Raw genomic sequence first — 22,546 nt, 5'->3', positions numbered from 1 at the left:
TTACTTATTTATGCAATGAGCATTATTTAAGTAGTCATATCATAAATACACTGTTAATTGATTTTAAACTTTTAAAAAGAAACGTGGATGTCTTAAATGTAGTTACAGAATACAAGATAAATATTATCAATCCTGACAGTACAGAACTAAAGATACCAATTAAAAGGTAAAGGTGGAAGGTGGTGAGTCAGAGAAAGAAAGGCAGAATTGTTAATAGTCTCATGTAATAATACAGTAGGTAGTCAGGAGACATTGCATAACTTTTCTGTAACAGGAAGGAGTATTTTAAGTGTGCTGCTTATTTACAGATGTCGCCAATATAAGAATTAAAACAACTATCAAAAATGGGCATACCTGGGCGCCTGGGTGGCTCAGTTGGTAAAGCAACTGCCTTCGGCTCAGGTCATAGTCTCAGAGTCCTGGGATCAAGTCCCACATCGGGCTCCCAGCTCTATGAGGAGTCTGCTTCTCCCTCTGACCTCCCCTCTCATGCTCTCTCTCACTCTGTCTCTTTCTCTCTCTCAAAATAAATAAATAAAAATCTTTAAAAATAAAAAAAAGGGCATACCCTCTCTCAACTTGATAAAGAACATCCTTGAAAACCTACAGCTAATATCATACTTAATGGTAGCAACTAGATGCTTTCCCACTAAGATCAAGAATAAGGCAAAGATATGTGCTCTCACCACTTCTATTTTATATTGTATTAAATCCTAGCTAATGCAATAAAATAAGAAAAGGAAATAAAAAGTATACAGATAAGGAAGGAAGGAATAAAACTGTCCTTGCTGTAGGATGACATGATTGTCTATGTGGAAATCCAAAACAATAACAATAAAAACCTCCTGTTACTAGTAAGTGATTAAAACAAGCTAGAAGGATACGAGGCAAATATAAAAAGCCAATTGCTTTCTTCTATACTAGAGATGAATAATTAAAATTTGAAATAAAAAACACAAGACCATTTACTTGGTAAACCTCATGTCCACACAAAAACCTTCACACTAAAGTTTATAGCAGCTTCATTCTTATTTTTAGTACCAAAAAATTATACTTAGGTATATTGTTAACAATGTATATGTAATAGCTATATGAGAAATATAATGAAACTCTGATGAAAGAAATCAATGAAGATCCAAATAAATGAAGAGATATTCTATGTTCATGGATAGAAATATTTCATATTGTAAGTACGTCAGTTCTTTCTAACTTGATATATAGATTCAACATAATTCCAAACAAAATTTCAGCAAGCTAACTTGCGAATATTGAAAAAACTATTCTAAAGTTGATATGGAGAGGCAAAAGACCCAGAAAAGCCAATCCGATATGGCGAAGAATAAAGTCAGAGGAGTAACTTTAAGACATGGTATAAATCTAGAGTAATCAATACAGTGCGGTACTGGGGAAAGAATAGACAAATAGATCAAGGAAAGAGAATAAAGAGTTCAGAAAAAGACCCACACTAACATAATCAATTGATCTTTGAAAAAGGAGCAAAGGCAATTTAATGGAGAAAGGATAGTCTTTTCACCAAATCATGCAGGAACAACTGGACAACCAATGCAAAAAACAAACCAAAAAAACCCCACAAATCCAGGCAAAGACCTTACACTTCTCAAAAATATTAACTCATGGATCATGGGCCTGAATGTAAAATGCAAAGCTAAACATCTGAGAAGACAACCTAAGAGAAAATATGGGTGACTTTGGGTGTGACAATGATAAAGCCAAACATTTTTTGGATAGAGTGCCAAAAATGTGATCTATGAAAGAAAATCTTGATAAGTTGGACTTCATTAAAATCAAGATCTTCTCTGCCAAAAGACAACGTCAAAAGAATAAAAAGACGAGCCACAGACTGGGAGAAAATATTTGCAAAAGACACATCTGATAAAAGGACCATTGTACAAGATATACAAATAGCTCTTATAGCTCAGTAATAATAAAAAAAACCTAATTAAAAATGGACCAAAAGACAGATGACAAGTATGCATATGAAAAGATATTCAGTCTTGTATGGCACTAGGGAATTATAAAATAAAACAACAATAGGATGTAACTACATACCAATTAGAATGGCCGAAATCCAAAATCCTGATACTGCCAAAGGCTGGTGAGGATGTGGAACAACAAGAATGTTCATTCACTGCTGATGGGAATGAAAAATGATACAGTCTCTTCAGAACAGTTTGGCAGAAATACACTCTCATCTTGTGATCCAGCAGTCATACTCCTTGGTATTTACTCGAAGGAGCTGAAATGTTCTATCTGTATAAAACCTGCCCAATAATGTTCATAGTAGCTTTCTTCCTAATTGCCCAAACTTGGAAACATTCAAGATGTCCTTCAACAGGTAAGTTGATAAGCTGGTACATCCTGATAATGGAATTTTATTTAGTGATAAAAAGAAATGAGCTATCAAGCCATGAAAAGACATGGAGGAAACTTAAATGCAGATTTCTAAGTAGAAGAAGCCTGTCTGAAAATGTACATAATGTATGATTCCAATTATATGTCACTCTGTAAAAGACAAAACTACAGAGACAGTAAAAAGATCAGTAATTGCCAGGATGGGGAATGGAGAGAGGAGTAAATACATAGAGAGCAGGGCACTTTTAGAAATTGTTTTCTGACCTGTAATGGTAGATATATGTCATCCATTTTTAAAAAGATTTACTTTTTATTGAAGAGAAAGAGAGCAAAAGAGCAAGGTGGAAGGGGCAGAGAGAGAGAGAGGCAGAGAAGCAGACTCCCCTCTTAGCACAGAGCCTGATGCAGGGCTCAATCTCTGCACCCTGAGATCATGACCTGAGCCAAAATCAAGAGTTAGACATTTAACAGACTAAGCCACTCAGGCACCCATATATCATACATCTGTTAAAATACACAGAATGTGCAACACAAGGAGTGGATTCTAATGTAAACTATAGATTTTCATTAAAAATAATTTATACACATTGGCTGATTAATTGTAACAAGTGTGTCACACTAATGCAAGATGTTCACAATAAGAAAATCTATGTTGGGAAGGTGGAATATAAGGGGGTTTATAGGAACTCTCTAGCCTAATACATTATATATCTGTTTTCAGTAAACTTGCTTTTCTGCTTTGGTAATGTGATTTTTTTTTCCTGGATTTATTATCATATATTTCGTTCAGTTTTCCATGATTGGTTTAGGAATAGTGTATATGGATTTTAATTATGTGATTGCCACATTTCAGGTGAGATGAATGGTACTTCTTTGAGAATACAAGAAATGTAATATTTATAGTTTCTTCTGGTCCCCTAAACAGGCTCATAATTCACAGACACAGTCATTTACATATACACCATTTTTCTCTGAGAAAATAAAAGGGTATCTATCTTGCCTTCCCCTGAAGAAATGATAGAGGAGAAGCAAAAGGCCACCTCTAAACAAAGACCATTTTTGTTTAGAGATAGAATGATTAAAGAGTTCCAGTGCAATTCATTCATTCATTTGATCAACAACTATATATTTAACAAGACTGTATGCCAGATTCTGGAGAAGCTGTGGTGACACTGTCTTTTCCTTCAAGATACTGTGGTCCTGTAAAGAATTCCGTCAATTGATCTGGCAATTAAAATGAACATAACGGATGCTATGATAAGGAAGAAGGACTGTGCTATGGATCTTGGCACTTAAGAATTCTGAAAGTACTCCTGCATGGCTGGGGTTCGTTTGCCAAGGTGGGAGTGGCATGAAATAAACCCTGAGAGGCTGGGTCATAAATGACATTTGCCTTTATCCTGAGGGATTTGAAGTAGATTCAAACCCTTCTTGTATTCCAGGAAAAACTCTCTTGACCTCTTCTCTTACTCTTGATGACCATGGATGCAGTTCCTCAAATGCCCTCACCAACTTCATACAGGAACAATCTAAGAGTGCCTCACCCTTCTTGCTTCCTGACTCCAGTTTTATCTGTGCAAACCTCTAAGCATTCATGCAAGGGCACCATGCAAGTACAAGGTCCTATGAATGCCTTATGGAGCAATCCTTGACCACCTGGGGATAGGAAATAATGATTAAATGCTTCCCTCTTTCTTCCCCCAGGATAGTTCTGAGCTGTATTTCAAAAGACTACACAGAAGGTCCTGTAGAAGAGAGCATCTAGTTTCCCACTGGAATGGTCAACTCTATTTTGTATTCTTGTATTGTTTCACTCTGTTTCTCTCCTTTCTCTGTTTCACTCCTTCTTCCCTCACTCTCCCCCCCCCCCCCAGGATCACATTACCTATATATTATCTTCACGTTAGCTATTGTCTCCTCTCTGCTTTCTAAGGAATCCAGGATAAGACACACAGGCAATGACATGAAAGACATATAATTTTTATAAATTTCATATATTATATATAGATATTGATAATAATAAGATACTATTATATATAATATATTATATATCTCATGTACATTTATATATATTAGAATGAAAACCTTGGAGGACACAAGAGAGGGTGTTCATAGAGGCAACAAGACAACCGGGTAGAAGTTTTTACGGGGATGAGAGAAATAAGGTATAGCTTGAGGTTTATGAGGTTGGAGAGGATTTTTAAAGGGAGCTAAGCAGGCAGATGGTATGATGTAAGAATGATATTCTTCTGAGATTAACCATAGACAAAAACTGGCTGCTTATTTTGCAGGCATGGCTGTGTAAGGGCATATTTAGCCAGAGTGGCTCCACTTTGGTTGAACAGCCATTTTGTTGTTTATGCAGTAAAACTTAAACTGACCCTGCCCCCGCCCCCTCCCCCCCCCCCATGGGAACTTACTTAAAAGCAAGTCCAGGAAACCAGTAAAATATGGTTGACCAGTTCCTGCTAACAGAGCCCAAATACAAGGGTGGGTCAGATCAGGTGGCAATAACAGAGCCCGAATTTAGGGATGAGTCGGTCAAGTGGAGACATCCAATCAGTGGAGTATGCATATTGTCTCCCTAGCTACCAAGGAGTGTGGGCCCTGCCTTTTGGGCAACTTTTGGGCGCCAATTCTGACTAAGGAGATAGACTAGTTCAAATAGCTACTATGGGGTGAACTGTAATTCAATTGGCCACCCATGTGTGACCTACCATGACTGTGCAGCTTTCTCTGTGTGTTGCAATCTCATTGGCCACCTGTGTGTGGCCATGCTCAACCACATGGCCTTTGCTTTATAAAAGTTAGTCTGTGAGGCTGGGGGTGGCCGCCCTCTCTGTAAGAGGTGGCCCTGAACGGTTGGTTTGATTCTCAATGCTCGGCGCGAAATAAAGCTTTGCTTGACTTCCGCTTTGTATCAGTCTCGCTCCTTTGATTACGGACCTAACAGCTGTAGGTCAAGTTTCCATAATGAGGAAAGTGATTATCCATTACATGTTAGATTACGGCTGTGAGGATGATTTGGGTTTGATCAAGCTAGTGTAGAAAGGACCACACTTTTAAGAACTTGAGAGTCTTCCCAAAGGAATCCTATTCAAACATTTATTTTGTTTGCTATGCCATGAACATTGTATCTAAAATTAAAATATGGCTGTGAAACTAAATTTTGTCCTTTTAGGTAATACACATTCTAAAATCCTAAAGTAATAAGTATTTTTAGAATTATTTCTTGTCCAAGACTCCTAATTATGCTTTATACAGCTCCAACATACCTATATCTTTATACTAGTATAGTCTAGAATCATCTATTATAGGCTAGAGTAGTAAAGGAAATGCCAGAATCAATTTTACTTATAAATAAAAAAGTCTGACTCCTAGAATTCTCTGTTTAACAAGATGGCTGTGCAATGAAGTGATCTTTCTTTTTTTTTTAGCCAGTGCTATTGTCTTTTGATGACTTCCACATCAAATCTGATTTATTACTTCACCTGGGCAAACACTAGTACCGGAATGGCAGGCAAGCTAAAATGATCTCTATCAGAAATACAAGCTGGGAACTCTTTTTTTTAGAGAGACATCTTGGGTTCTTCTGTCCAGGAGTTGTTCTTCTCTAATTCTGACCAAGGAAAACCTACTGTGCATTGTACTTTGGCTCTTTGAACTGTATAATAATAGATTCTAACCCGAACAAGTTCATGCATATGAAATAAACTTAATGGCTGGGCTAGTTTACCACTTAGCCTTTTCTCACTATCTTCTTTTTTCCCATCCCCTTTTTATTGGATGCTCCAACCTCATTACTATTTCAGGAAAAAACTGGGTCTTGTCCATCATTTTTGTTGTCGCTTTCTTTTTCCTGGCAGACAGAGCTTAAAGTTTCAATAGAGGAAGTGGGGAGGGATACAACACGTTCAGAGTTTATGAAAGACCTTATTTACCATCAAAGTGAAGGTTTCCAGATATTAGGGCCCTGTTTTCTTATGCTCTCAAGTCTTTGATAAGGAATTAAGAACTCCTGCCAGGGCTACAGAAGACACTGAGAGGCGCCTGGCAGAGGGCTCTACATGGTGTTCTGAAGCTGTTTATTAATTACAAATGGTATTGAGGAATAATACACCGAGGAACAGAAGAATGGGGAGAAACTGTTACTATCATAATAATTTCTATGGGCACTTTTGAGAGACAATTGGATGTGCACACTTGAATATTTTTCTGTTAACGTCCTTGCACTTTTTTATTTTTTCAAAGCATGCCTTGCAGCTTCCTTTTAACAGAATTACTTATATTTATAACACTCTCCTACTCAATTATAATTTCTTAGAATGGTGGCTCTCAAATATTAGCAGGGCTAAGAATAATATGAAAACCCGTCAAAAGAGTTTAGGGCTTGCATCTCTGAGATTCTCCTTCAATACATCTAGGATGAGGCCCAGAAATGTTTAACAAGACCTTCGTGTAATGGTCTGTGAAATACCTTCAGAAATATTTGCCTAGAGATCAAGTCTCTGTGGTCCTCAGGCCATAGGTCCATGAAATGCACGTAGAGTTACTCAATACACACGTTTGTAGATTCAAGGCAAATGGTTTGGGTAGGTAAAACCCCACTGGAGATTCAAGCTCAATATATTACTCTCAGAGATAAGGCTGAAGCTCTAGTGGGTTGTATATAAACTAATTATTTTTGATAGAAGGATAATGGCATAAACAGCTCTCAAACTTGGGGGGGGGGCAATTGGTTAGAAATATATATAGATATGTATATATTTATCTATAAGAGTGCCTGAATGGAAAGCGTGATTTATTTACTCACTTTTTACATTGGAGAAGGGTGGATGTAAGGAGGAAATGCATTCATTCCTTGTGGTACATTGCGTAAAGGCTAAACCATGTTTGATTTTCCCATTCATTGCTGGATGTGTGTTTCCTTTGTCCTCCCTTGTTTCTTTTGTTTATTGTTTACTAGGGGTTATGAGATCTGCTCTTTAATGCCCCTCCTCCTTTGTTCTTCTGCCACAAGGTGTGACGCCATTTGCTTATTTGTCCTTTGCTCAGAGCTACCTGTAGATAGGCATGCACAAAACAAAGGAAAATCATATCTTGTCCATCAGCTCCTCACACATTCAAAAGCTGTGCCCTTAATAAAAGAAGAATATTTCACTCCCTCTTTGCTCTTTGAGGGATGTAGGGATTCATCATGCTCTGAAAAGATATCTCTGATAATTATTTTAATGTAAGTAATGTGGAAAATATCTTTTATTTTTAGAGTTTTGCTAATGCTTTCAACTATTGGAAAAAATTAACATGCTACTTTCTTTCATCAAAACCATTCACTCTTCAGTATATTTAAATGTCATTAGTGTGGAGTGCTTCAAGTTCTAAGTAGGAATAAAATGACACTGAAAAATCAATGTGGATAATATAAAGACAAAAATATATATGGATTATTCTGCTTGGAATTGTAAATGTTCAGTGCTCATTAGCTTCTGATTCTGTTTCCAAGTGAGAAAAGGCAATAAATATACACATTACAATCAGGCCATGCTCTGTGTTTCTCTCCTTTTTCAAATCCTAAGAATATATCTGTATCTCTATACCTTTACGTGTATCTACATATCTTTTGATAACCACTCAATAACAGCTTTAGACAAAGCTGCTCATTTAGTGACACTGTGTTAAATCATAGCACCTCTTAGAAACAAAATTGGCACGAGTATTTTTGCCTGTGATTAAATTCACATACCATCTTGCTATTGAAAAAAAGTCATAGGCATGCAAAGCACCCCTCCAAAACAGCACAGTGCAAAGGGGGATGCTTATTCTATCTGGAGTCTGTTTGTTTGGGCCAGGGCTGTCATTTTCCCATAGTGTCTTCATTTATTATGCTAACTGACTTTCCAAGGGCAGGCAGGAGGGTATCTGCTCTGTGAATTATTCTCGGTTGGGGGGCTTTTAAAAGCAAACCTATTTTGTGCCCAAACAAAACCAAAAATCAATGTGTTTCTTTTCAAAGATGGGAGGGTTAATACCATGGTTGTTTTGTTCCCATCCAGTTATGTAACCTTGGGAACTTGTTTCTTTGCTTTCAGGATTTGTACAAAACACATTAAAGCTAAACAATAGGCGGGAGTCATAGAAGCAACCCTGGAGCTGTGTCTTGGAGTTCCTCCTCTGGGTTTGGGAATCTCCAATTAGTTTTATCTCAAGTGCTGACTCTGTGTGTGTGTGTGTGTGTGTGTGTGTGTGTGTGTGTGTGTTTAGTTAGCTCCAATTAGTTTTATCTCAAGTGCTGACTCCGTGTGTGTGTGTGTGTGTGTGTGTGTGCTTAGTTAGCTCCAATTAGTTTTATCTCAAGTGCTGACTCCGTGTGTGTGTGTGTGTGTGTGTGCTTAGTTAGCTCCAATTAGTTTTATCTCAAGTGCTGACTCCGTGTGTGTGTGTGTGTGTGTGTGTGTGTGTGTGCTTAGTTAGCTCCAATTAGTTTTATCTCAAGTGCTGACTCCGTGTGTGTGTGTGTGTGTGTGTGTGTGTGTGTGTGTGTGCTTAGTTAGCTGGCATGCAACACACTTCCCCAGGGTTGTTTCCTTTTTCCTGAGATTTGGCGAAGGGTAAAGTGTCGGAGTCACATGGATACAAAGCATTTGATGAATGTCCAAGTCACCGCTGTGGCTGTCGGAGCTGCCTCTCCTCCAGCCCCGGCCGCGTGAGGCCAGAGCCATGGGGCTCAGCCTACAGGTCCCGGGCAGGAGCCCTCTCCTTGTCTGCTCAGAGCCTCGCGCCTCCCGCGCCGGAGTTCCAGCTAGCGCACTCTATTCTCCCAACACCCCAGCCTCTCCCCAGCATGTAAAGTCGCCCATACCTCCTCGGACTTCTCAGAGGCAGCAACTTTCCCCTCTGGCCGGCGCGGGGCGGGGCACCAGTCGGCACCGGCATAGCGCGCAGGACTGCAGCCTTGCGTCCCGCCGCCCACCTCGTGACCGACGAGAGCCGCGGGGATGCCAGCGCCAAGAGCGCCCAAGACCTGGAGAAACAGCTTCGCCTGCGCCTGTTGCATGCTCAGCGAGCTCCAGAAGACCGAGCGGGACTATGTGGGCACGCTGGAGTTCCTGGTGTTGGTGAGTGTGTCCCCGCGCGGCAAGGCAGGGGGTGGCGGGCGGCGCGGGGCGCGGATCCCGGAGAGGCCGCTGGAAGCGCGCGCGGCATTGTCTACTGGGGACGGGGTACCGCTCCCAGCGTCGCGGGACCATGAACCCGCGCACGGACACTATGCTCGCCCGCACGTGGACCCCGGGCGGGGCTGTTTCACGCCTGGACACGCAATGAGTTTGCCAGGGCCTTGGAGATAGGCGGGCTTGAAAAGTTAGCTCCAATGGGAGAAGGCTCTTGTCCCCGGAATCCCTGCTTACCCCATCTTTCCTCACTCTTTACCCCGTCCCCGGCTGCCTTATGTAATTTTTTTACCCTCTTCTCTTCCTCCCCTGGGATTTTAAGACTTTGGCTTGGTGATTAAAGTCAGTTTACCACATTCAGGCACATTTAGTTAAAAGAAAAAAAAATCCTTGATTGCTTTAGAGCTTGAGTTCATTATTCAGATTAGATGGCAGCGAAGTCCCTTGGTTATAATAATCTTTGAAACATAGGATTCTGGCGGGGGCTAGAGAACTAGCAGCGGGGTTATGATCTCTAGCGGCTGTTGGCTATTAAAGCCACCTGTGGTGCTTACCCTGTTCTAGCTCTGCAGTCTCCTACTCCCATCCTCCATCCCGGGTTTAAATTTATTCCCCGCTCAGCTTCTGGATTCTCTGTTCACACTGAGCCCAGGAGAGTAGTATAATAAAACTAGTGTCAAAAAACTTCAAGATTTCATAGAAAGAACTGGCAGGAACTTTGTTTCAAAGTTTCAGCTTGACGTATTGGAAGGCTGCTCTGGAAACGTTTCATTCATTTTAGAGCCAGAAGGGGCAAAACTGAGTGAAAGAAACTTCTGAGACATCACTCAGAAATTGAATTTTTTCTATTCATTGTTGCAAAGACAAAAGAGCATTGGCTCCTTTCCACCCAGATGCCTGGGAGAGCATAGGACTGAGGAGCTCTTAGCCTTTGCAATCTAACTCACATCTTCAAACCTTCTGCTCCTTCCACCTCCGTGTTGCGTGCCCTCGTGGTCCAAAGGGAAATGTTTCAAAGGCCAAAACTTTCCGCTCAGTGTTCTGTAAGATGTAAACTTTCTGCTTATAATTATGGTAGAGGAATTCACTTCTTTGCTATGTCAAGAAGGAGAGAACAATGTTTCAACACAGGTTGACTTCTGGTTGACTTCTCAAATTAAAATCAGTATACCTGAGCCCCTGGGGCCACATTCTTTGGAAATATTTAGATATTTGAGAATATATGGGTAATTGGTGATAAATTGGATTGTTGTACACTTCCATGCAGCAATGTTCTAAAAAGCATGTTTTTAAGATTTGACTTTTTTACAAAGTTATTACAATTTTATTGTAAATATTGTAAATATTGTAAATATTGTAAATATTATTGACTATATTCCCTATGTTGTATGTTTCTATGACATTTTATAATCAGAAGTGTGTACTTCTTAATCCTCTTCATCTATTTCACTTATCCTCCCACCCCTCTCCCTGCTGGCAACTGCTTGTTTGTTCTCTGTATTTATGAATCTGTTTTTCTTTGTTGTTGTTTGCTTGTTTTGTTTTTTAGATTCCACTGTAAATTAAATTATATGGTGTCTTTCTGTCTGACTTACTTCACTTGGCATAATACTATCTGTGTTGTCACAAATGACCAGATTTAATGCTTTTTAATGGCTGAGTAATATTCCATTGTGAATTTCATATTCTATTCCATACCACATCTTCTAGATCAATTCATCTATAGATGGATGCATAAGTTGCTTACATACTGTAAATAATGTTGCAACAAACATAGGTGTACATATATCTTTTTGAGTTGGTGTTTTCATTTTCCTCAGGCAAATGCCCAGAACTGGAGTTACGAATCATATGATACTTCTATTTTTAATTACTTGAGGAACTTCCATACTGTTTTCCAAAAGGGCCCCACAAATTTACATTACCACCAACAGTGCATGAGGGTTTCCTTTCCTCCATGTCTTTACCAACACTTGTTATTTCTTGTTTTTTTGATACTAGCCATTCTGACTGATGTGAGGTGGAGATTTGACTTTTAATAGCTTCAGATTTGCCTTTCATGAAACTTCATTGGTGACAAAGTTCTTTGACTTTTGAAAAATCTGAGCCACTTCTTAAACTGTATTAGTTACTTCTTTCTAGAGGTATATGAAAAAAGTACTGTGCAGAGTCCTGAATTGTAGAAATAGAGATCTAACCTAATCTACATCAAAAACTAATTTGTTGATCTTTATTTAATATATGCGTTTTTCCTCTAACCTTAGCACTTGATTATTAAAATTGAAAACTTATTGCTAGATAGAGTTGGGTAAGAAATTGTGGGAGGGGATACATGGGTGGCTCAGTTTGGTTAAGCATCTGTCTTTGGCTCTGGTCATGATCCCAGGGTTCTGGGATGAAGCCCCACATTGGAGTCTTTGCTCAGCAGGGAGCCTGCTTCTCTCTCTGCCTGCTGCTTCCCCTGCTTATGATCTCTCTCTGACAAATAAATAAATAAAATCTTAAAAAAAAGGAAAAAAAAGAAATTGTGGGAGGTATAAAGTAAATTAATTATATGTACCTATTTACAAGTAGTTCATTTAATGATTTCATTCTTCTTATTTCATTCAGAAATTATGGACTCTTCCACTTTTATTTTTCTTTGTCCATTATTTTGTGCACGTACATCCAGTACTTATGCACAAACATGTTCACACACACACACAAACACACTAATTGGCCTGTCATCCTAAACAAAAGTTTACCCTGACTTATTTTTAATCATAATCATTGAAAGCCTCAGATCTACTTGTAATACACTTTTAGATTTTCTTTTCTGAGTATTTATTTTTTCATTATTATTTATAGTAACACTGAATATGCATGTATTATTACTTGTTCACCTTCTGTTGATGTAGTCAATCTAGTTCTAACTTTAACGTAAGCTAATAATATACCAAGCTTTAAAAATATTCAAACTCTTTGGCCTGGCGATTCTTTTTCTAGGAGTCCATCTTGAAGGACTGATCAGAAATGTAGACAAACCATAAAAGTGATTTTTAAAAAAAGTTAGCACTAGTATTAAATAAGGGATACATTTGTTGTAAAAAATCTGGTAGTGCATTTCTAAGTCAAATGTAAATATTTGTTAGATTAGTCATTGTTTTAGATTTCTGTCCTTGTTTCAGCCATTAACATGCAGGAAGGGTAACTCTTATTTTTATTATGAAGAGATAGAAAATGTATTTTTAGTTTTATCAAGAACACATTTTTGACTTACAAGCCCATAAATAATCAAACAAAATGGTATTTTTTCTCTTGATGAAATGATCATATGACCTGAAGGGGAAAACTTTTCATACTAAGATCTTTTATACTTCTTTTTCTTTTAAAGATTTTTAAAAATTTTATTTGAGAGAGAAAGAAAAAGAGCATGTGATCATGAACCAGGGGAGAGGTAGAGGGAGAAGGAAAAGGAGAAGCAGAGTCCCTGCTAAGGGGAGCCTGACTGGGGTTCTATTCTAGGACTCTGGGATTAAGACCTGAGCATTTAAGTCAGATGCTTAACTGACAGAGTCACCCAGGTACCCCTAAGATCTTTTATACTTCTAATTCCTTTCTGTTCTCATTTCCAACCCTTTCATTTTTTAAAGCGAGAACAACTTTCCCACCCCACAGATAGCTGGTATATAGAGTGATTCTCGCTTCCCATGGGATCTCTGGCTTCTTTTGTTTCTTACTAGCCCTTCTATCCTTTTGTATTCCCACTGGGCTTTCAGGGCTCCATTCCTTGAGGAAACTTCATAATCCTGTCCTCTCTGCTGTCCCCCCTACCCCATGCCAGGCTACAGTGCTCACTGCTTTGTAGTTTCTTCTTCCCTGCACCAAAGGAGACTTATACATGTATGTGTTTACTTTGGTCTCATTCTATTAGAATGTAAGCTTCTTGAGGACAGGCCCATATTTTACTTGTGTGTTTTTCCACAGAATTTTGTGCAGTGCTTGTGAAATCATAGGCCATACCAAGATCAGGATGTCTTCCCAGACCCATCTGAGTGAACAGAAGAAGGGCAGAGCAGGGCCAGCTTCATGGGTGTGCATGCTGTGCGCTTTGCTCTGGGCTTCGTACTCAGAAGGACCTGGAACTTGGTTTAGAGCTCTGCTAACACTGTCTTGAAATTTGTGCTAGTTTTATCTTTGAACTTGTGTTTTACAAGTGAAGTCCATTGGGATAGTAGAGTGTGAGTAGAGCTAATATATGAAAGAAAGAGAAAAGCTTTATATTTTAATACCTCTTTTTTTTAAAGACTTTATTTGACAGAGAGAGAGAATGAGAGAGGGAACACAAGCACGGGGAGAGGGAGAGGGAGAAGCAGGCTTCCTGCTGAGCAGGGAGCCCAATGCAGGGCTCAATCCCCTGACCCTGGGATCATGACCTGAGCTGAAGGCAGAGGCTTAACCAACTGAGCCACCCAGGTGCCCCTATTTCAGTATCTTTAATAACACATTTCCCCCTGCTTTTTGAGCAAAAGGCCTCACATTTTTATTTTGCACTGGGCCTGGAAAATCTTGTCGACACATTTCACTCTGGCATTGTGGCCGGTTGGCTATGACCATTTTTGTCTAAAATGGGACACTTCTGAGGGTGAAAGGGAGTGTTATTAATAATTACACTGGGAAACAGATGTAACCCTGGAGTGTTCCTGGTAAATCAGAATGTGCTGTTCTTCCACATTGCGGGCACATGAGTTACATGTCTTGTCATAAACAAAAGATTTTGAAGTTTGTTACCTGTCTAGGCGCTGACCTCAGATAGCCCAGAATCTGAGTCCTGTCTCTAATTTACTAGTTAACTTTGGACACATTCCTAAACCTTTCAAGCCCCATTTTCTTCATCTGTAAAATGGGGAACCAATAGCATTTCTCAAGGTTGCTGTAAGGATGAGATGATGGATGCTTTGGGCTCTGCCCAGTCCCTGACTTACAGGAGTGCCCTATATATGGTTACTGTTATTTCTTCTGATGCTACAGTTGCTACACAGAGGTACCCATACTGGTCAGCCTTAGTGTCTAATTTTTGCATGGGTGATATTCCTCTTTACACTTTCTGTCTCTGAGTCTCTTCTTTACTTCTTCCCCCAGTGTTTCCCCTTCTTTTCATGCAGTCCTTCTTCCCATGATATTCTTATTTTTTAAAAGATTTTATTTATTTACTTGTCAGAGAGAGAGAGCGAGTGAGCACACACACAAGCAGGGGGAGTGGTAGGCAGAGGGAGAAGCAGACTCCCTGCCGAGCAGGGAGCCCAGTGTGGGACTTGAACCCTGGAATCATGACCTGAGCCAAAGGCAGACACTTAACCAACTGAGCCACCCAGGTGTGCCCCATGATATTCTTATACATACTCTGTTGACTTAAGACTGCAAGAACACTTTGCAGTCTATAAAACAACAACCATAATTAGTATGCCATTTTACAGTTTATAGTAAATAATTGCATATTTATTATCTGATTTGGGTTGATATATATGCCTCTTACTCTTTCAAATGGTGCTCCGTAGAGTTCCAGGGTTCTGTGGTTTGGCTTCAGGGTTCTGTGGTTTGGCCCTCATAGAGGGTGAGCAGGAACTGAGTTGGATGGTTTCAGGCTTTCCACTCAACCTCTCCTAGCACAGCCCCATCTTCTTCTGATTTGTGCCTTTGCTAAAGCAGTTAGAAAAGCCTCTTACCTAGATAGTAAACTCCAAGAGAACAGGAGTGGTGCATTTTTCTCTTAGGTACAGTTTTCTTGGCCTAAATATAGTGGTGTGTAAATAGGTACACAGGGAAACAAACAAATCAAACAAAAGCAAACACACAGTTTGAATGAGTCCAAAAACAACTTCCTTCAGTCACGATCTAACTTTTTCCAGGCAAGGATAAACGAATTTAACACATTACCTTTAGGTTTGTGCTATCCCGGCTGAATTATGTGATCGTCAAATTCATATGCTGCCATCCTAACCCTCAGTATACAAATAATTACAATGCCATGTGGGCGAGGCAATGATAGAGTAATAAGCAAAGTTGCATGGAGGCATTAAGGGGCCCCTTCAGTCCGGGGTCAAGGGAAGTTTTGGGAAAGAGGTGACGGATAGCTTCTGAGGGATGAGGAGAATATGCCAGACTGGGAAGACAGCTAACTATCCATCCGGAAAGAGCAGCGTGTTCCGTGTGACCTTCATATGACATTTTGGGGCTGCTGGCATGACGGTGCATAGGCGATGCTGACAACTCTTTGTTGACGGAGACTGATAAGTTCTACATGCTTTTTGGATACTTTTGGGTATTGGTAGGAGGTGAAGTAAGTTCAGTCCAGTTTGAGAAGGATTGTGTGTTTAAGAATTCTTTCTCCCTTTCTTTCTTTCTCTCTATTTTTATTATTTATTTGAGAGAGAGAATGAGAGAGGAAGAGAGAGAGAGAGTATGAGGAGGGGAGAAGCAGACTCCCTGTTGAGCAGGAAGCCCGATGCTGGACTCGATCCTGGGACTCCATGATCATGACCTGAGCTGAAGACAGTCTCTTAACAAGCTGAGCCACCCAGATGCCCCAAGAATTCTTTTTTTATTTTTATTTTTTAAGATTTTATTAATCTATGTAAAAGAGAGAGTGGGGGAGAGAACATGAGCAGGGGGAGGGACAGAGGGAGAAACAGACTCTCCACTGAGCATGACCTGAGCCAAAGGCAGACACAACTGAGTCACCCAGGCACCCCTAATTGAAGAATCCTGACTTTAACTAAAAGTAGTAGGAAATCAATTGTGAGGGGACACCTACTGTCCTGTTAGTAGTAAACAAATTTGAGAGCTCCAAAGTTGGCACCGGAAAGGGATGTCTTGTGGGATAAAGTTACTAGGCCAAGATTTCCTGAATCACCGTCTCTGAATTTCACCTTGGGATTCCTTCTCTCTGTTCCCTATGTCTACGACCTCTCTGGTCCTCAGCAATCCACTTAAGCATACAGCGAAGACCTTTCCTTGCTTCTCTTAATCTGGGACATGTTACAATCTTCAAAACATTATTCTTGAGTAGGGAAGAACAGAGGCCAGTAATCCTAGAAACAACGTGAAACACAAACATAGTCCAACTTGTATAATAGAGATTCCTTCTCCTAACCAAGTGGCCTTTCAGGGCCGGAGACTCGGACCTATTTTTATCTTAAGCCCCAATGTAGTTCCTAACTGACCCCCTGGCTGGGCACACTCCTGGGCTGACTTGGGGGAGTGCTTTGTTTTCTAAACATTAACTTGAACATGTATGTATGAGGATGGCCTCAGGACACTGCCCTTAGGATGTCTTGAGTCTCGTAGTGAATACACCTTAGTTCATTCATAATTCAGATATTTGGAATATTAATCATTATGGCCAGAGCCTACTCCCTATACAGAGGAATGTATTTTTAGTCTTATGGTTTCATCTGCATAGTTGTACCTTATTATAATGCCATTAATATAAGAATAGTATCTACTGAGATTAGCTTTGTTTCTCAGCAAGAGAATTCTGTCAGTAGGATTGAGGAATGAAGACTGGAGTCTGGTTCCCATTGGGAGCTTCTGCCATTGCATTGGTCCAGGTAAGAAATGTGGAATGTCTGATTTAAGACAGAATCAATGAAGAAGATAAACAAACCAAAACAGAATAAAACCCAAAACAAACCACAAACAGGAAAACAAGCACCCACCAACTAGGAGACATCCTTGGTTGGAACTTTTGGTAGGTGTGTTCATTCAGAAGTGGAGGTTTCTGTAGAAGGGAGAACATTGTGTGGAACTTAAGCCTGTAGTTTGAAAACAAGATGAATACAAGGGACAGAAGAGCATTGGGAGGAGGAAAAAGGTGAATTTGGTTTTGGACTCGCTGGGCTGCAAATTCTGCTGTTTTTGAAGATATGAATATGAAAGTTAAGAAAGAATTTGGGGGGCGCCTGGGTGGCTCAGTGGTTTAAGTGTCTGCCTTCGGCTCAAGTCATGATCCCAGGGTCCTGGGATAGAGCCCCACGTCGGGCTCTCTGCCCAGCAGGGAGCCTGCTTCCTTTCCTCTCTCTCTGCCTGCCTCTCTGCATACTTGTGATCTCTGTCTGTCAAATAAATAAATAAAATCTTTTAAAAAAAAGAAAAAAAGAGAAAGAAATTGGGGCAAAAATTAGAGTTCTAGAAATTAACTTATCATATTTTTTTGAAGTCATCAGGTGGATGAGATGCCCTAAGGGGATGAACTTGAGGAAAAAAGCCATATAGACACAGGGTAGGTTGTTGGAAAGCCAGCATTTGAAGGATGGAGGAAGAAGTAGATTGCATTGGTGACCCAGACTGAGCCATCAAAGGTTGAAACAAAGAACCAGGGAAGAGTGATCTCTTGAAATCCAAGGAAGGACCTAGTAGTACCCAGGAGAAAGTCTTCCTTAGAACTTTTGAGAAGTAGGTGGTGGGAAGACTGAAAAGGCCCCTGGATTTGGCAATTAAATGCCTATCATTGGGCTTTAGTTCAGGAGTGTGTGAGCAGAAGACTGACAGACAATGAGCTGAGACCCCAGTGGAAGCTGAGGGATGAAGACCAGTGGAAAAACTATACTGAGACTTTGTCAGTAAATGCAAGGGGAGAAGTAGGTTAGTAACAGAAGCAGGTGATTTTGTCGAGGGATATTTGAGGAACTGCCATGTCACTAGGAGATAAAGAAGATCCTTGGCAGGATTCACTGCCACGAAACACCCACAACAACACATCGTTGCATGTGTTGCACTGTAATGCCAAGAGTGGGCCGGCTGTCTTGGATACTTTTAAATTTCTGCTGCTTCTCTAGTGTAGCATGTGAGGAACTGCTGGGATGGCCTTTGTGCCTCCTTTTGCACACTCACCAGCATCCTGCTGGGACAGTAGGGTGCGGTGCATGGTACAGAGCATGGGTTTAGGGAATCTGATGACCTGGGTTAAAGTTCTGGCACTGAAACTTACAAACTGTGTGTAACTTTGGGCAAATTACGTAGCCTCTTTATGCTTGGTTTCATATTTGGAAAATACATTTAATAATATCTCACAGGCTGGCCTCAAGTTCAAATCAGCTTCTGTAGGTATAGTGCTGATAGGTAGTAAGGGTTTCCTCTTTTTCCTTTCTCTTCCTGCCTCACAGACAGAGTCTGGTGGTTGTTGAGGCTACCTAGCCTGCTTCTGGGCCCTTTCTCTTCCAGCCTGGAAGCATACTGGAGGTTTTAATAGATAAGTTTTAATAGAAAGGTCCTGAGGAGGCTGGAGGGGCCTTCAGGATTGCTGGTGAGGTGTGGTCTTCGAGGAGGAGAGGGAGTGGTAAGGGTGTTGGAGATGCGGGTTGGGAGTGTGTGGAAGGTGCAGAGTAGTTTGCCTCTGGGAGGAACAAAGGAGGCAATGCCTAGAGTTATTTTAGAGGAGAGGGGAGTTGGAGGTTTCTGCCTGGTGACCTTTACTTTTATATGAAATTGAACTATTGTTTTCTTTGTGTTCTGTTTTGTTTGTTTTTGCTGAGAGTAAGGCCTATGAAGACAGTGGTAAAGATTTGAAACATACACTTTCAAGAACAGTAAGGGGAACTTAACTCAGGTATCTGAGGTTGGATGTCTGACTGTCTTTGTGTAATCATTCTTTTATTTATTTATTTATTTTAAAGATTTTATTTATTTGACAGAGAGAGATCACAAGTAGGCAGAGAGGCAGGCAGAGAGAGAGAGATAGAGAGGAAACAGGCTCCCTGCTGAGCAGAGAGCCCAATGTGGGACTCGATCCCAGGACCCTGAGATCATGACCTGAGCCGAAGGCAGCGGCTTAACCCACTGAGCCACTCAGGCACCCTCTTTTATTTATTGTTGCTATGATTTTTAACAATTTTATTTATTTATTTGAAAGTGAGGGGGAGAGAGAGCATGAGCAGTGGGGGGAGAGATAGAGGGAGAGGGAGAAGTAGATTCTTCTGCTAAGCAGGGAGCTCAACGAGGGTAGAGGGGGGAATGACTCAATCCTAGGACCCTAGGATCATGGGATCATGACTGAGCCAGAGCCAAAGGCAGAAGCTGTTTAACTGAATGAACCACCCAAGCACCCCATGCGTATTCTTTTAAAAGTGACTTTCTTAATGCAACATATAAATTTAGAAGTCAAAATAGAGAAGTAGCTTCACCTGATTTCTTATATTATGACTAGGTTCAAATTTTGGAAATAATGACATAATCATTTTTTTAAACCATGACACAAATTGTGTAGAACTTCTGTATTATTACATTTAATGCACACAGCAATTACTATGCACATTCTTTTGAAAAGGAACATTGATTTATCTGACAACATTTTGATAACATTACATTTTTTTCTCAGTACTGTCTTTTAGCATTGTTCTGTTGAGTGTTCTCTTATTATATACCTGGTTTATACTTTAATTCCAAATAAAATTGTTATATTTGAGTTTTGAGTACAATTAGTTTAACCTAAAAATAGTTGTTTCTGTTTACATGAATTCTTTAAAATTATTATCTATAATATTTACTTTTCATAATAGATGAATTTTTATTCTCAGTGTATTGTAATTGCATTAGCTATATTAAAATCAAGATTTCTTTGACTTATTATATTATTGCCTCAAACAATAACAAATTCAAAATCACCCCTTAATAAATGTTTCTTTGCTTAAAACTATGGTTGGGCCAATTTTCAAATGGTGTTCAGTATATTCATTCAAATCCTGAGACATCTTATAAAAACTTTTTTCAATTTTTTCCCATTCTCTGAATAATCATTGAATTTTATCCAAGAATTCAATGATTGTAATTTTAAGAAAATTGATATGTTAAGTTGAGGTTATGGTTTTTAAACATCTCTAGTTAGTATAGATAACTTCAGACTTTGATTCCATGTATAAATTTGTAGTATTCTAGCCTTACCATATAGCTAAGCATACTGTACAAAAAAGGACCTGTGTTGTTGGAGAGTAGCTAAGCCAAGGACATTATGTTCTGTCATCAATGTGAAATGAGTATTTTCCATTAAAAGACAACCCTTTCACTTGGAAAGGTTAAATGGTATAATACTTAAGAAATGATGGCATCGGGTTAAATTTAGAATACTGACATAAAAATATTCTCTGGGTTAATAGCAAAAATACAGTAATATAGAATATGAATGAGTAAACATTTTTATTTATTTTAAAACTTTGTTTCTCTGGGAGAGTCCCCTAAGAGTTGATGTCTGTGTTTGACTTTGCTTTGCTACTTTTGTTATTTTAATTATCTATTGAAGTTGTCTTCTTGACAGTAGAAGAGGCTTTATAGATGGTGACACATTTTCAGTGATTGTGCAGGAAATGTGGATGTTTTCCTTTGCTGCCTGGTAATGCTTCACCTTGGCCTCGCTTTCATGCTCCTTTGGTTTCTAGTTTTTTTCTTGTTTGAGACTATTGTCCCAAAGAAACAAATCTTAGGATTCCAGAAATAACATCTCCCATTCCAAAGTTTTTTTTTTTTTTTTTCTGTCAGTAGCACTTGGGGGAGAGCTATGGAAAGACATTTTATCATCTAGATGTTAGTCCCATACTTGCATATTCCAAGATTGCTTTAATAGTTCGTTATTTCCCCAGAACTAAAATTATGGAAGCAAAGGGAATTTTCATTTTCTACACTGTGTATCTGTGTGTTGGATTTTGTGTGACTTTAATATATTTTTATATGTTATGTAGGAATATTTTTGTATTCATATATTTATTCTACTAAAAATTTTTGAATATTTTAAACACTTTATGCCAGGTTTTCTAGTATCTCTTGAATAGTGAGATGTCTGGCAGAGATTTCTAATCGCTCCCAATGTCCAATATTCTTTTCTTCCATAGTGATAAAAGTTTTAGCTCAGGCCATGATTATCTAACTTAAGATTGCATGTCTCGGCCTCCCTTGCTGTTAAGTGTGGCCCTATGAATAGGGTCTGGGCAGTGGGTTGTGAGCAGAAGTGGCATGGGTAACTTCCAAGGTGTACCTTGATAATGGAGGAGTATGCACTCTCTCCCTTGTCCCTGGGTGGTGTGAGGATGTGATGGTAGGAAATGAGGCAGCCATTTTCGACAATGATTTCATTGAAATGGAGTCACATGTTGAGGATAACAGAACAACAAAACAGAAAGAACTGGTATCCTGTCAAAAATGGTCCTGTAAAAATAAGTCAGTATTTACTTAACTCTGGCCTAACATCATCTTTTTTGACATTTTTACATTGTGCTTCCAATTTTTCACTGATTTATGCAAATTATTAATGAATTGGCAAACTTTAATCGATTTTTCTGCCTTTGTCTTAACTGAGTAATCCTAACGTTTTAAATTTATTTCTAGCTTTTCTTTAATGAAAGTTCACCAGTGATTTCCCTGGATTACACTAAAACTACACTCTCTTTTGCTCTTGGTAAACTTTCTTTTTTTGTTGTTAGAAAAAGAACAGTATATTTATTTATTTTTTTAAAAGATTTTATTTTTTTATTTGACAGATGGAGATCACAAGTAGGCAGAGAGAGAGGAGGAAGCAGGCTCCCTGCTGAGCAGAGAGCCCGATGCGGGGCTCTATCCCAGGACCTTGATATCATGACCTGAGCCGAAGGCAGGGGCCTAACCCACTGAGCCACCCAGGCGCCCCAAGAACAGTATTATTTTTAACCTATGTTTCTATATTTTTTTTCCCTGAAGGCCAGGTTTTGTGTGTTTGTTGTGTATATTTATAAGAACATTTGTTCAGCTGCTTTGACTGAGGTTAAACAACAGTAGTTTAAACGACAAGGATTGTTTGTGACTATGAAAGCCGAATGTAATCAACATGGCTTTTTGTGTGTGCGTTCTGTCTTGGAGCTCTGCTTATTTAATTTTTCAATTCGATTGCCTAACAGTATTTCAGAGGAGTAAGCAGCTTGGCTCTATCAGGTCACTGAGTATCCCATTCCTTCTATCTTATTGCTCCACCATCCCCTAGGACCCATTAAATCAAAGTCTATAGG

The 22,546-nt window shown here is 39.5% G+C and overlaps 1 long non-coding RNA gene across 1 annotated transcript in view; it reads left to right on the top strand.

The window, feature by feature from the left end:
* Positions 1–9,381: 9,381 nt before the first annotated feature.
* LOC123936271 overlaps positions 9,382–22,546 on the top strand; it is a 50,914-nt gene continuing 37,749 nt past the window's right edge. Inside the window, exon 1 of the long non-coding RNA XR_006817200.1 lies at positions 9,382–9,488. This is a non-coding gene — a long non-coding RNA (uncharacterized LOC123936271). The remainder of the gene's footprint in view (positions 9,489–22,546) is intronic.

This window comes from Meles meles, unplaced genomic scaffold (genome assembly GCF_922984935.1).
Source record: "Meles meles unplaced genomic scaffold, mMelMel3.1 paternal haplotype, whole genome shotgun sequence".
NCBI lineage: Eukaryota > Metazoa > Chordata > Mammalia > Carnivora > Mustelidae > Meles > Meles meles.
This window is presented reverse-complemented; position numbering and strand designations above follow the sequence as displayed.